We start from the raw sequence: 14,756 nt of genomic DNA on the forward strand, positions 1-14,756 counted from the left end.
GGGCAGAAAAAAAATTGTATGTATTTACTACATATAAGTAGACTCCAAAATCGACTAAATAAGCCTTTGAAACCCCCAAATTGTTAAATTTTTCGGGGCCTTTTCCCCCTGGACCACTTTCGCACGTCCACATTGCTTTCGTCGGGGAATCCCCCCATCGGGACATCGGGCCCCCCCCCTCATCGGGCGCCACCCCTGAACTACTGAAACGATCGGTATCCCCAGACGAGAAGAAAAACAATTCATGGGGGGGTGCAGATAAAGTTAGGCCCTTGTATTTTTATGATAGAAGACACTAAAATCGATTAAAAAAGCCTTTGAAACCACTACATTTCGTAATTTCCGGGGTTTCAACCCTGAAACAATTCCAGAAACTTTGAGCGAGGCCCGGCCACGCCCACTTATGCTCTCGTTGCCCACCCCGTTGGAGACATCGTACCCCATCTGTCAAATCCTGCCGCTAACGGTCCCATTCAGAAATAAAATAAATTTACTTAGTTTTGTATTGATGCCCTTTACTGTCATGAACGGAAAAAAAAATGTTTGAAATAGGCCTGTACCACTAGTTGGCATTATTGCAAATTGCATAGTACCAGTGAATTCAGTGAGAAATGTTCACACACAAGTAGGTTCCCATGATCAGGAGAAGCGTGGCAGCAGCAGACACAAGGTCAGTCATATACAGTATTCTTATCCGCCAACTCAGGAATGTAGACGCACTAGTGTCTGATCTGATTCTTTGAACGCCGCCTTCAGGAATGTTAACGCCCTGCTGCTCCGCAAGGAGGAAATCGCCGACTGCCTTTTTCAGCGATACAAACAGCTGTTCAGCTGTATTTAGCGAAGTGTTGTTTTTTGTATGTTCACTTCTTACATGTCATTTTAATTCAGTCATTGATCATCATAATAAAACCTTTGTTTCTGTTGTGTGTTATAACAGTTGTTAAACTTTTTCTTCAAAGAAGTGCACACTCATTCTGAATAAATGGGTATGTTGTGGGCCTATCCACTGCAAGACTCTTAATTAAAAATCAACGTAACCGTGGGGATGTGTACTTCTACTGTTATTTTCTCAATGAATAAGGCATTTACAGTTAAAAGCCCTTGATTTTTTAGCAAAGTATTTCGTGTTTATGTTTATATGGTTGACAAAATCTTTGTAAAAATGGTGCAGTTTAGATGCTAGTCGGAAATTTGAGAGCCAGACAGGGCTGACCAGCGAGGCGAGAATCCTGTTATAGTTACAAATATTTAATTAACATTTTAACAGAATATTATGTTACAAAAAATCGAGACAACAACAAATATAACTCATTCTTTATTTCAAACAATACAGTTACAAATAATACTGGACATAAATGCAATCCCGCTATTTTATAATGGAATTTAAAATCATAGAAAAGAAAAAACAAATTTTGTGGATGCTAGAATGTTTACCTTCAAAAGATGCTGCCCCTTATCACGCATGTGGGAAACCAATAGCAACGATGCTCATACAGCCGACTGTACACAAACACATGTATTGCTGTATCGAGTACTTGGCGGTCGTACGTCTGTGGTTTTAGTCCCAAGCTACGAGGAGATAACACTCCACACCACCAAATTCCCAAAGAGTTCACTACACAAAACCATACACAGTATCGGCAGCCCAGGTTCGATCGTACATGACTATTTTTCTACATCTTTCACAGTCGATATGAGGCCTATCTTTGGTGTAATTTCTCAAAGATTTTAAAGAGGTTGCCACATCAGGACACACCCTATTTATTTTTGGTTGCCCGACGCAGATATTTGGTTGCCCCGGGACGTCGGGCAGGCGATTCTGCGAGCCCTGTTTGTTAGCCTTGACAATTGTTCGTGAATCATTAAAATATTTAGACCTACTTCTTTTAATGCTCCATAAATGATTATATTTATAATGCACGGTAGTTAAGTCGCAGGATTTTCCTAGGTGACAGCTACCAGAGCTAGCCCAGCATACTAGCAGCTAAACGTATTTAGGGAAAGCGATTCATTGTAGAATGCTGAAAACAAATGCTATATTGACTGCAGTGATGAAATAGAAACAATATAAATATAGGGTTAACGGTCCATAGAGAAATTACATGTAATTTTTTGAGGAATTATTCAATTATAATATAAATGTGCATATTATACACATTTTGTTACAAAAACAACTTTCTACAACCAGTGGTTGCGAATACATATATATTTAGTCAGGCGCTCAGAATAATACGAATTTGCTCCACCAGTACCGAATTCGATAAACATATAAACACTCTCATCCACAAATTAAGACTCAGCAATTTCTCCATGAAACTGATCAAACCATAATTATTAAGGCCTCGTCTAAATCACGCCAGCAACTCCTTGAATATAAAGCCAGGTCGAATTCTATTCGCATACACCTTGTCCTTGACTACAACCGCCGAATCCAATATCTCGCCAAAACTATCACTTAAGATTTTCGCATTCTTTCTGACTGCAATTCATCAAATTCAGAAGCACTCAAATCACCACCTCTCACAGCATACCGACAACTTCCTAACCTTAATTCACTACTAACTTCATCTAAACTTCCCACTATCACCCCTAAATTTGGTAATCACCCTTGTGGTAATTCTCGATGGCAAATTTGTAAGCTTCATATTACTGACGACACCATCAACATCCGCCACTTAACCATACACCCACTTGCAACGCCTCAAATGTCATATATCTCATTTGGTGTACCCAATGTATGGATATTATATACGTCGGGAAAACTGGTTGCAAATTTAGAATAAGATGCAGTAATCATAAAAAATCTATTAGAGACAATACACTAGGCTTTCCTGTAGCTAAGCATTTTAACCAAGCCAACCATTGTATCTCTAACCTTAAGTTCATTATAGTAAGTACAGGTTTTAATTCCCTCACCGACAGACGTTGCGAATTGAAATGGATCTTAAAATTAAATACTCACAAAAATGGCGTAAAGATTTAAGATTTCTCACAGATTACACTTTTTATTAATCAATGCATTCATCCATCTAGATACATTTTATTCATCCTTTATATACTATTTAACTTGTTATATTTCATTTTCATTGGCTCAGGCTAGTGAGATCATAGGCCTACATTTGGCTGATCAGCCCTTTTGTTTATCTTTATTTTCTTTATCTTTATTTTCTTTGTTGTTACCACCCTTTATAATCCGGCCTAATTATACATATCATTTACGATTTATCTTAGTCACTGCTATATTGTTTATCCCCTATTGCTAGTTTGTAAAGCTTTTTTATTCATATGTGTTATCGCTGAGGAAGAGCACAGGCGTGCTCGAAATATTCGAAATAAAAAATTATCTTATGTCTATTATGTCAACATATACAACTCTACTTTGTGCATTCGTACTCATTTTATACTATCAAGACATACGTGGAACCTACAAACATAATAGATATAGTATAGTATATTCAAGTAATAATACAATTGTTGTAATAATACTTTTCGACCATAAGTCATCATCAGGTATATATAATACAAATACTGCAAAGATAGGTCAAAGGTCAATAAAACAGTTTCTGGTTGATATTGAGAAATTATTATTATTATTTGTGTATATATAAATGTGCATATTGTAAATATTTTGTTTCAAAAAGCAACCCTATACGACCAGTGATTGCTAAGATATTAAAATCACGCAAAGCTGAGGTCAAAGGTCAAAAACGCAATTTCCGGTCATTAATAGAGAAAATTGTCCATTAAAGTAAATATAAATATACATATATTTTAAACAATTTGCTGCAAAAAGCAACTCTGTACGACCAGTGGTTTTCAAGATATAGCTCCCTATATTTCCACCTCTAATTTGCATATATTATGCTAATAAGGTCAAAAAATGTTATATAAATCCAACCATTATTATTATTATTAGTACCTTTATCCTTACATCCCTTCATCTTTATTAAAAGATTCAGTGTACACTATTCTGTGTGTGTCCCTTATTAAGTATGAAAACATTCAATGTTCGTGTTAGATGCTCGCTGAGTAGAACATTCTTTATTAGGCACCTTGTTTTAACTAATCAATTAAATTCATTGGTTTGTGTAAGCAAGAGCCCTACACTAATTATAGACTTTACTTATTAATTGAATACACTGGTTTGTACAAGTGAGACCCCTACCTAACTAGACTTAACTACTTATCAATTTAATACATTGGTTTGTACAAGCGAGATCCATACACTAACTAGACTTATAACTACTACAGTACTGTAATCAATTTAATACATTTTACTGAACAATACCCCTAGCCTAACATAACTTAACTTCTAATCAATTTAATACATTGGTTTGTACAAGCGAGAAAAATCTACCACAAACTTAAAAAGAACCGCAAATGTCAAAATAACCGCAAATGTCATAACATGTCATCCACAAATGTAAAAGTCTGTTTTCATCACAAATGTAGTAACATTTCACCTACAAATGTAAACATTTCCATTTTACCTCAAATGTCATAACATGTCAACTGCATATGTAAAAATGTTCGTAAGCACTTAAATCCTTAAAATATTGAATGACCCTAATTAACTGCTATAGGTAGAGCAGCTAAAGCATCAATTTTAGTAGCTAAGGCCCAAGCTGTGCACTTAATTACCAAAGCATGCAACTTGGCACAAAATATCTTTCATATGTTTAGATTTTAAAACAAAAGTTGTTTGCCAAGAGTTTCTGACGCCTACTATGGCCGCCAATTCGTATTATATATCTTGGTAACAGATAAATGTAGACACTCAATTTTGGTCTCAAATTGTTTGGAACATACATGTTTTTATTTGCATTGTTCTGTCTAAAAGTGACCGGAAATGACATTTATAAAGTTTGACCTACAAACTTATAGTATATCCCTATCTCTATAACTGATAATCATGAGACTTAATTTTGGCCTTAAATTGTTCAGAACATGCATGTTTATATTTGCACTAATGTAACTTTTTGACCAAAAGTGACAGGAAATGATGCTTCTGACCTTTGACCCTGACCCTAGGCATGCTGTAGCATATCCTATCTCAATAATCTCAAATTGTTTTAGAATATGCATGCTGCTAGACTGCAACGTTTTGTCTAAAAGTGACACGAAATGACATTTCTGACCTTTTGACCCCAGGAACACTGTAGCATGCATATCTTCATATTAAACCGTTATTCGTTATTCAGTTTTTTGGGAAATACTGTATATGTATATATTTGATTTTAGTCTGAAAGTAATCGGAAATGACATTTCTAATTTTTGACCCTAGATAACCAGCATACATACATATCTGTGTATCAGATATATATGCTCTAATCTATAGACTCTAATGAAGAATTGTTCCTATGGTCAACTTATATATATTGTACATCTGACTTAATTACCTGACTTTAAATTACCCATCAAATTCTTTATAAATTTACTTACAGTTTACTTCTCTAAAATTGTAGGGACTTACAGTAATTATGGTCATAAATGTCCGAAAATGCTTCTATTTACCTTAACTAAAAATTTTGTTGGAGAATACTGAAAATGCTTATTTTGATCTTTGACCTATAGTAATCTAACATACATCTAATCATACAATACAATATAAAAATATGAGAAACATTAACAAATATCTGACCTTTAATATTATTTTTGTTTTATTAACATAAGAAAAAATGTTTCTTCTATAAGGCCCCATAAAAAAAATATTAGTTTATCACCCCCCGATCCCTCATCACTTTTTGGGAAATTACTTGAACAGCTCAGGATTTCTTGCAAATATATTTACTGGTACAACAAAAACATCTTTTTTTAATACAAATTTGATTCCATGCTTATGACTTTTTATATAATTATTTATCCTTAACCATTGATTTACTTGCGAACATCGGTAAAATGGGGGCGGGGTTAGCAAAGCAAAAAAAAAAGAAAACCTCCCTCCCTCATCAGTGTTTCTTTGATAGGGTGATAAACTAATATTTGTTATGGGGCCTATGATAAGCCTGCAGCTGTAATACCTTGTATTGATTGGTAAGGTGGCGACGCCACATTAAGTGTGCGACTGATAACATGTAATTAATATTTTTTTTTTTTTTGCTTTTTCATTATTATATTATGACTGCAAAATAAACAAAAATATCAAATTGAATTTATTCTTATACTCTTTTGAGAAACATTTGTTTGAATAAAACAGTTTATTTCAAGTTATTTATTCAGTACATATGTTAGTTGGCCATAACATACTTCATTATAGACATGTTGTTAGCCATAACTACATCCCAGAAATCCTGGGATACTGTGATGGTTTCCAGCTGAAAATAGAATGCCTTTAACCATAACTAGATATAATGATGTTTCCTTCCAAAGACCATGGATGTTTGACAGATGTTTTTATGGCTCCTGGCACCACAAAATCTGGAATGCAAATGTTTATCTTTTTGTTTTTATTTTTTCGTTTGAGGTGGCATTTCTGCAATACAAAGTATTCACATTGGGGTTTCAAGTTATATCAGACAATTGTGACGAAAAGACCACAAAAGGGCTGTAAACTCATACTCTATCAAAATGGGAAAAAATAGTGCATCATTACCTTATAATGAGGGCTCAATGATCTCAATCGGACAATTATAAGTAAAGTTAAGCTAGTTGGAATTATAATTATTCTCTGTAAACTGGCCTATATAGTTCTGAGAAAAAAGGCTTTAAAAGTACTGAAAAATCACAGCAGGAGACAAAGAAACTCCATAGCAACAATACAGTTCTCATTGAGCTATAATTGCGATGACATTTTCTACAGTTGCTGGAAATAGGTTGAGGAGTAGACATTTTTTATTTTTAAGTCCCGGGGGTTAATTATACCCCGGGGAAATTTGTTATACCTTTATAAAGTTGAAGCATCAGTACTGATTATTGCATTTTCAATGTTAATGAATTTCAAGTTATGAACTGCCTCATATCTTTTGAATTCAAGGTTATTTTCTTCATTTTGGTATATATTAAATATAATCTGTACTCTGGTGCCATGCCAAAATTACCTTTGAAAGATATTTCAAAAGCAATTGTAATGTCGGCACGCACGATATTGTTTGATTAGTTGTTTAAATATTTTGAACACGATTTGAATGATGATGTGTAAACATACTTCATCAATACTTTTTAGTTCTACATCGCTGAAAATAGTGCCGATGATTGTTCTATTGGCGTCAATCCCGGCGTCAATATTTTTTTAAAGTTTTAATAACCACGACTACTGTAGTTTCGTGTACTCAACCGCAATCTACACATCATTTTTGATCCGCTTCACTGCAAGATGATTGTTAACAAAATCTTTTCCAACAAGTCATGGAACAGTTTAGTAGTCTTTGAATTAATTCAAGGCTATTTCCTTTATTTAGGTCATTTATGTAAGCTTCCTACCACAGTACAATTGCACTACAAATACTTTTGGGACATACAGTACTTAAAAGTTTGTTCAACTATTTTGTACACGATTTTGAATGATTTCATGAATACGTTTTAGATTTACTTCACTGCAAAGAACGAAAATATTCTCATTAGGTCTAGCCTGGCTCTGTGACTATATTTTACTATTTTATAAATATTATGTTTGCTTATTCAGAAATCACATAAATATAGCATATGAGTACTAATAAACGTATTATTATCTGATAGTTTTCATTTATCAAGTTGGGGGTCTAAGTTTGTGTAGTGAATAAGTTTCCAATGGTCTAATGACGTCTGGGGAGGTTTTATTTTTCTTTTCTTTTTCTAAACAGCCATAAAATAGGCAGTGGAACAATTCGAGAGTGATTAATTACATTAAAGACTAATGAGAACGAAGTGGCCCATCATGAATGGAAGCCAGAGGACCAGAAAAGTTCTGTAATAAGATAATTTGGCTTCATACCTTCCAATTAAAATACCTACAATTGTTTCATATGCGTTTCATTAATTTCGAGTAATGCAAATAGGCCTGTTAGTGAAGCACCAGGCTGCTAGTAGCTACCCTTGAAGGTGTTTCACATTCTCTTAATCGAGCCACCTAGATAGGGTCCTGCGTTGGGTTAGGGTGGTGGCGGTGACCCCTCAGAGATTCGGTATACAGTGTTGTGGCGATTCTGCCAGGACCGAGATCAATAATCGACAATCAAACACAGAGACAGACACATGAGTTTCCATCCGCCATCTTTTATTATCCTCTCCTCTTCATCTCATAAATACAGCCCTCTCTTCCAGAGGGCGCCCTGCTTGTGGCTGATCGCCACACATTAATTTTTTTTTTTTGCCATTTCTTCATGTTTTCTTTTGTGTGTGTTTGTTTATTTAAATATTTCATTTATTATATAATGTGAAGCATGCAAAAAGGGAGTTTTTCCTGCATTATGCACTTTTAGTCTACAAGTGTCTTATTACTACTGTATTATTATTAGAGTCACAAGAGTATCCTAGGTAGATGAAACACTTATTTCTTTTAATAAAACAAACATTACTAGGGCCAGAGACCAAATAAATAAGCACTTTCTAGGCCCGTAGCCAGCTTCTTCCAAAGGGGGGGGGGGGGGTTTTCTGGGCGTGAGGTCCACTTTGATATGTTGTAAATCTGATTTTTCTAAGACGGAAAAAGAGTTGTTTGATGAAGAACTGGGCAACGGCTGTCTCTTATACACATCTAGATGTGTATAAGAGACAGGTCCCATCGCTGTTCGCCAGTGTGAACGTCATATCTCTCTTTCTTTGTGGACATGCGCAGTATGAAAAAGATCGCCTATAAATAGATATTGTTACTTGGCGACTACTCTAAAGATCGAAAATCATCATTCACCAGCCTTAAAATTTGTTTTTACGAACAAACGATCGTTTTTTCAATGAAAAAAATCCGTAGTAAAAAAAAAAAAAAAAATCGCGATTTCGTCAAAAGAGATGCGCGCGGGGATGATAAACTAATCATTTTTTTTATGGGGCCTTATCAGAGTTCAGAGGTCAAAAATGTCATTTACAGTCACATTTTCACAATATATTGCATTAGAGCAAATAGATACATGTATGTTCTGAATACTTCAAGACCATTCTGAGATCTGCCTATGCTACAAGGTACATACAAAGGTCAGAAATGTCACTTCCAATCTCTTTTTGGACAAAACATTACAGTAGTTCAAATAACAACATGCATATTCTGAACAATTTGAGGCCAAAACTAGGTGTACATGACCAATGGTAATAGAGGTAGAGTTTTTTGGGTCAAAGGTCAGAAATTTTGTTTCCGGCCAATTTTAGACAAAATGCTGCATTAGTGCAAATAGAAATACATACCGTATGTTCCGAACAAATTGAGGTTAAATTAGGTCTCTGACCAACAAATATCCTACAGGGTACCAAAGGTCGACTTTTAGAGGCGGTCATTTTAAATTCAAAATGGCGGCCATAGCAGGTGTCAGAAACTTGGAGCAAAACTATTTTTTTTTTTTAATTTACACATATTAAAGATATTTTGTGCCAAGTTTCATGCTTTGGTAATAAAGTGCACAACTTGGCCCTTAGCTGCTCTACTAAAATTTGCAACTTGGTGCTTTAGCTGATCTACTATAGCACAGTTAATTAGGGTTTTTCAGGATTTAAAGTGCTTAGGAAAATTTGTACATTTGCAGTTGACATGTTATCACATTAGAGGTAAAAAATGGAAATTGTTACATTTGTAGGTGAAATGTTTTTACGTTTGTGGTTAAACAGATTTTTTACATTTGTGGGCGATTTTTTTTTTTTTACAATTGTGGTTATTTTTACATTTGTGGTTGACATGTTATGACATTTGCAGGTACAATGTTTTGACATTTGTGGTAGATTTTTACATTTGTGGGCTCTACAGACCTCTACCTTAACTATAGACTTATATCTACTGTACTAATCAATTTAATACATATGAATTAAATTTAAAGTCAGACTCCAGAGGAAAAAAAAATTTTTGATATGTTGTAAATCTGATTTTTCTAAGACGGAAAAAGAGTTGTTTGATGAAGAACTGGGCAACGGTGAATGAGATACAGATTTTTGAATATTTAAAAACTGGGGGAAAAAAGGTGTAAAATTGGGTGGTTACGCCATGTTTTCCCCCAGTATTTAAATATTTAAAAATGTGTATCTCATTCACCATACCCCAGTTGTTCGTCAAAAAACTTTTTTCTGTCTTAAAAAAATCAGTTCTACTGTACAACATATCAAAAATGTTTTTCCCTCCGGAGCCTGACATTAAGGAAAATTTTAATTCTAATATTAACAAAAATTTGTCATCTATACAATTCCTGAAGCTAAATGAAATTCGTATCATAATGTATTCAATCATCAGATGCACATTTGTTTTACAAAGGGTACCACAGCTATATACTGTATGTGCATGTCCAAATGTATATTACTGTATTATTAATCATTATAACATACGCATACACAATGAATTAACTCACTCAGATGTAGCCCATATCCATGACAAATAATTAAAGTGATTGTAAAAGAAAAAGAAAAGAAATATTAAATGATAAATATAGACACCGGAAAATGATTATCCAAAGAGAATGACATGTCAGGCAGTTCACGGATTAAACATCTAGGACTTATCCATGTGGTCGAAATCACAGTGTGGTTACGGTACTGAGGAGGTGTTATTTGGCCCAGGGAGTGGGATCAAGCTTATACCTCAGGTGGAAGTTTGTCTAACTTGGAATGATTTTAACACAAACAAGTCTTAAAAGTTATTTACTAGATGTCAGTTTGACAGTAGAGATGGACACATTAACTGCCAGCATGATTTCTAATTAGGAATTCGAAGATGATGTTTGTTATTTAAAAAACAGGTAATCACAATATTGTCTAATTCAGTTTTTGTTTTTTGTTGGCCATTACAATCTGTTGTGCAAATCATTGTGTTGCATGCATGGGTATGGGTATTGGTGTTCAGTGAATTACATTTAATTTATTTAAATGTTATTACAGGCTACTGTCATTTTAAAAAGTAAATATATTCTTCTCATTATACAAAGAAGGCCAACTAGACTTTCAATGATTGTTATAAACATGTTGGTGGTCCCAAGATACGATGGGTGGATCTTATCCTTACATTTCTTAATATGTGTCACATGATTCAATGTATTCTCTGTGTCTCCCTCTGTAAGTAATACTCTCGCTTTAATGTAAAAAACAAATATGATTGGATGACAAACATGTTTAATTTTATTGGAACGTTTGAAACAGTAAAACAAAATTTCATCAACGTCCCAGCCACTAAACAGGCTTGCAGAAACCCAAGGTATTTCTATTTGTAAAATCTCCAGATTAGCAAGCATACAGTTTTCTTTGAGATAAAAATCTGATAGTACAGAGTCACACATCATCTTCAATTCTTTGTAGTTCCCCATTAAATAATGATGTTGTATTACAAGGACTTGACCACCTATACCATAGTCACTGCAATTGTCTGGAAAAACCATTTTCCATCCTAAGTTATAGTAATGCAATGGCTTATTCTTATAGTGACATCGAGCTAGACCTTCGTTGTCACTGTTTCTTAAGCATACCGATAAATGAGCATAAATATCGCCTAAGTATCTATACAAACCTGTCTTGAACATTTCCTCATATCCCTTCGGCACTATCTCTTCAATACGCTCTATGATTGGTAATATGATTACCTCTGGAATACTGAAAGTCTTCAAAGGATCCTTCATCATGAGATTCACAAGGCAATCAGTCATATAATAATTGTTGTTTGCAGCCCAACTGTTTATTTCGTAATTCACATGTGAACAAATTGAGTGTAAACATGAACGCATGTATTCAATGAACACTTTAGCATTTGAGTGGTTTAAGAGTGTGGTTTCCAGCATTACATAGTCGTCATTTCCATTGATCTTGAATTTATCACAAATGTAGTTTAATAGGAAATGCCCATTAACATCGCTACAGACACTTCCTAACACTTTTATCCAAAGATTTCTCCTAACTGCTGTCAATGTTTCTTTTACACTATCACAACTTTTCCTTGAGAGATGACCAATCAAATTGTGTTGAGGAATAAAATAATGAGGCAGATGATTGTCCTCATAACTGTGGATGAGCCAGTCTAGAACTTTCCTAATTAAATCCATGAAACTGTAACGTATGTGTGGAATTGTTTCACACATCCACAAACAAGCAGTCTTTATAAAATACGAGCAGAATGGTGTGGGTTTTTCGGAATCACTGTATACGATGTACTTTTTCTTGATTAATTTCAGGGCAAGCATACAATTAGCATATGGTTCGTACATTTCTGTAACAAGCTCTCTCTCAGCTATGGTAAATGACAATCTCCATTCAGTGTCATATGACTCGCTACCTGGATACCCAACAGGAACCACATGACATTCTAGACGTTTGACCTTGTCTAACAACAGCTGTGATGGCCAGTTGACTGGCCTTTCTCTAGAAAAAAATTCATTTGTGAAAGTAGGCCATGATTGGCATTTCAAACAAAGTACTACGTCTGCAGGTCCTGTTGGAGCATCCACAAATTCGGAATTAAACTTTTCTCTTATTGAGGGGCCTTGTCTCATCTCAGTTTTATAGTCTTCCCCTTGATAAAAAGGTGTTTTTGGATGATAAACTTTCATCAAATCACTGGTTTTCAAATATCCATCCTTATTAATTGCACTTCTGAAATCCTCCTCCAGGCACCCTTTGTCAACTACTTTAAGCCTCAAATGCACATGCTGATGTGGATCTTGCTCAGCAATTACATATTTCCTTTCTTTTACTTGTGATTTCCACAATACCACTGGGAATGCTTCCATACATACCATCATGTCCCCATCATTTGTGGCCGATGGAGGAAAGCCTTCTTTTATACTTCCAACAAAGTGTATCTGCCATGGCCAAACTTTCAATATTGACAATTGTTTAACTACTTCATTAGTGATCCTAGAAGATGAAATTCTAACCAATCTGCCAGTCATTGCCATTTTAATGATTTCATGGGCAAATTTTTCCATCTCTTGACGTATGTTATTGTGGTCTGTCATGGTTGTATTTGACTAGCCATTTATTACAATATTAGGTTAACAAATAGTATGCAATGGGCTAGCCTAGGTAGTTTTCGCCGCACGACGACCTTACGCTAACGGAAGACGTCGAGTCATATTATTATTATATAGGCCTCTCTCTAGCTAGGCCTACCCCTTTTACGTCTGGTTAGTGTAAACGTCAAAAAGTCCGACTTGGTTTGGTAAACATTCCGGGATGGACGTGTAGGAAGCATTCAGCAGGGTAGGACAATCCGGGTGCATTCCGGAGTCGCCAGTGTGACGACAGCTCGCAATTTGATTCCGGAATTAGGCCTAGGCCTTACCTGGCGCCTACCGCAGCTGTGGTCAGGTAGGCCTAAACTTTGCTAACAACGGGCTAGGCCTAGACACTTTCAAATTAAACCCTCTACGCTCCTGTATAGACTTGATATCAAAACTGCTGATCTAATTCGCATAATTTATAAACAATCTACAGGTACATTGCTTCGATAATTGACAATAGGCCTTTTTCACGAATCGGTAGACATCATGAAGTGATGACAAACATTGCGAATCAGCGGTGCGTAACCAACAGAAATAAGATAAGCTTTTGGGCTGATTGTTTGACATCATGTTATTTAAAAAATCATAACTCTATAACGGGGCGTCGTATCCAAAACATTTTTCCAGCAAAATGTTCTTAAAAGACTAGTCTACACCACTATGATTGAACAAAAATTGAAAAATATTTTTGACCTCTGAAATCAAGATTGAAAAAGAAAAGCTTATCTCAATAGTAGATCACCATAGCAACAACAATTGAGGGCGGTATTTGAACACGAGTTCCAGAGCCATAGAAAGAGTTGCGACATTGAGAATTTAGAAGCCATTTTGTGTCATACGCGATGCGCGTTCTGTGTCTAGCGTGATGTGCGTTCCTGTGTATAATATTGTATAATCCATTTAGCGGCCTCCTGTATAGTTTAATTTCATTTAATCTTTTTAGCAGTCGAATTTCATGAAACTATTTATAGATTTTTTTTTAATGATTTCACTACTTTATATCCAATTTCATATTATTGTATAAAATAATACTGTAATAATTTACTATTTTTAAGCAGCTGTTCTTCTTTAATTCTCGCCGATAGACCGAGAGAGCCCCTCGATGGCAAGCATTCTTTAATTAGGCAATCCTTAAGTAGCTCCTATTATTTTTGCAAATAAATGATATGTGACGACCAGCAAAAATTAATTAAATATGTATATCAAAATGTAATTTAAATCCGTCTAGGGTATATAGATTGTTGCTCTTTTAATTTGAATATGAGCGAGCCCTATACAAATCTTATGTTATTAATTTGATTATTATTATTTATAAATATTAAAATAGTATAGGTCAGTTGGCCGCAATATATAAACTGTGCTTTGCTGTAAATGTTATAAATTGTAAGTGATAAATGATATACAGGATCTGTGATATATTCAACTTGTGTAATTATCGTACATTTTATTGTATTAAAAGTCTCGCCTCTATTTTAATATTGTATTATGGCTGTACAGTATGTTACTTTTATAAGCACACTGCAAGAATGTGTCCGCTGTTTTAAAAGCGTCGTTTCCAAAATAAAGTTATAATAATTATATAATAGTATGCAATAGAAACAGCAAATCATTTTAAAGATTATTAAACATCACCTTTATTTTCATTGTCATTCGTATTTATAC

General features: G+C 34.7%; 1 protein-coding gene across 1 annotated transcript in view; it reads left to right on the forward strand.

The window, feature by feature from the left end:
* LOC117100234 (apoptosis-inducing factor 1, mitochondrial-like) overlaps positions 1-14,756 on the forward strand; it is a 43,344-nt gene that overhangs the window by 7,699 nt on the left and 20,889 nt on the right. The window lies entirely within an intron of this gene.

The sequence above is a fragment of the Anneissia japonica genome, unplaced genomic scaffold, assembly GCF_011630105.1.
Source record: "Anneissia japonica isolate Jap-2015-1 unplaced genomic scaffold, ASM1163010v1 scaffold6788_len1366326_cov149, whole genome shotgun sequence".
Taxonomy (NCBI): domain Eukaryota; kingdom Metazoa; phylum Echinodermata; class Crinoidea; order Comatulida; family Comatulidae; genus Anneissia; species Anneissia japonica.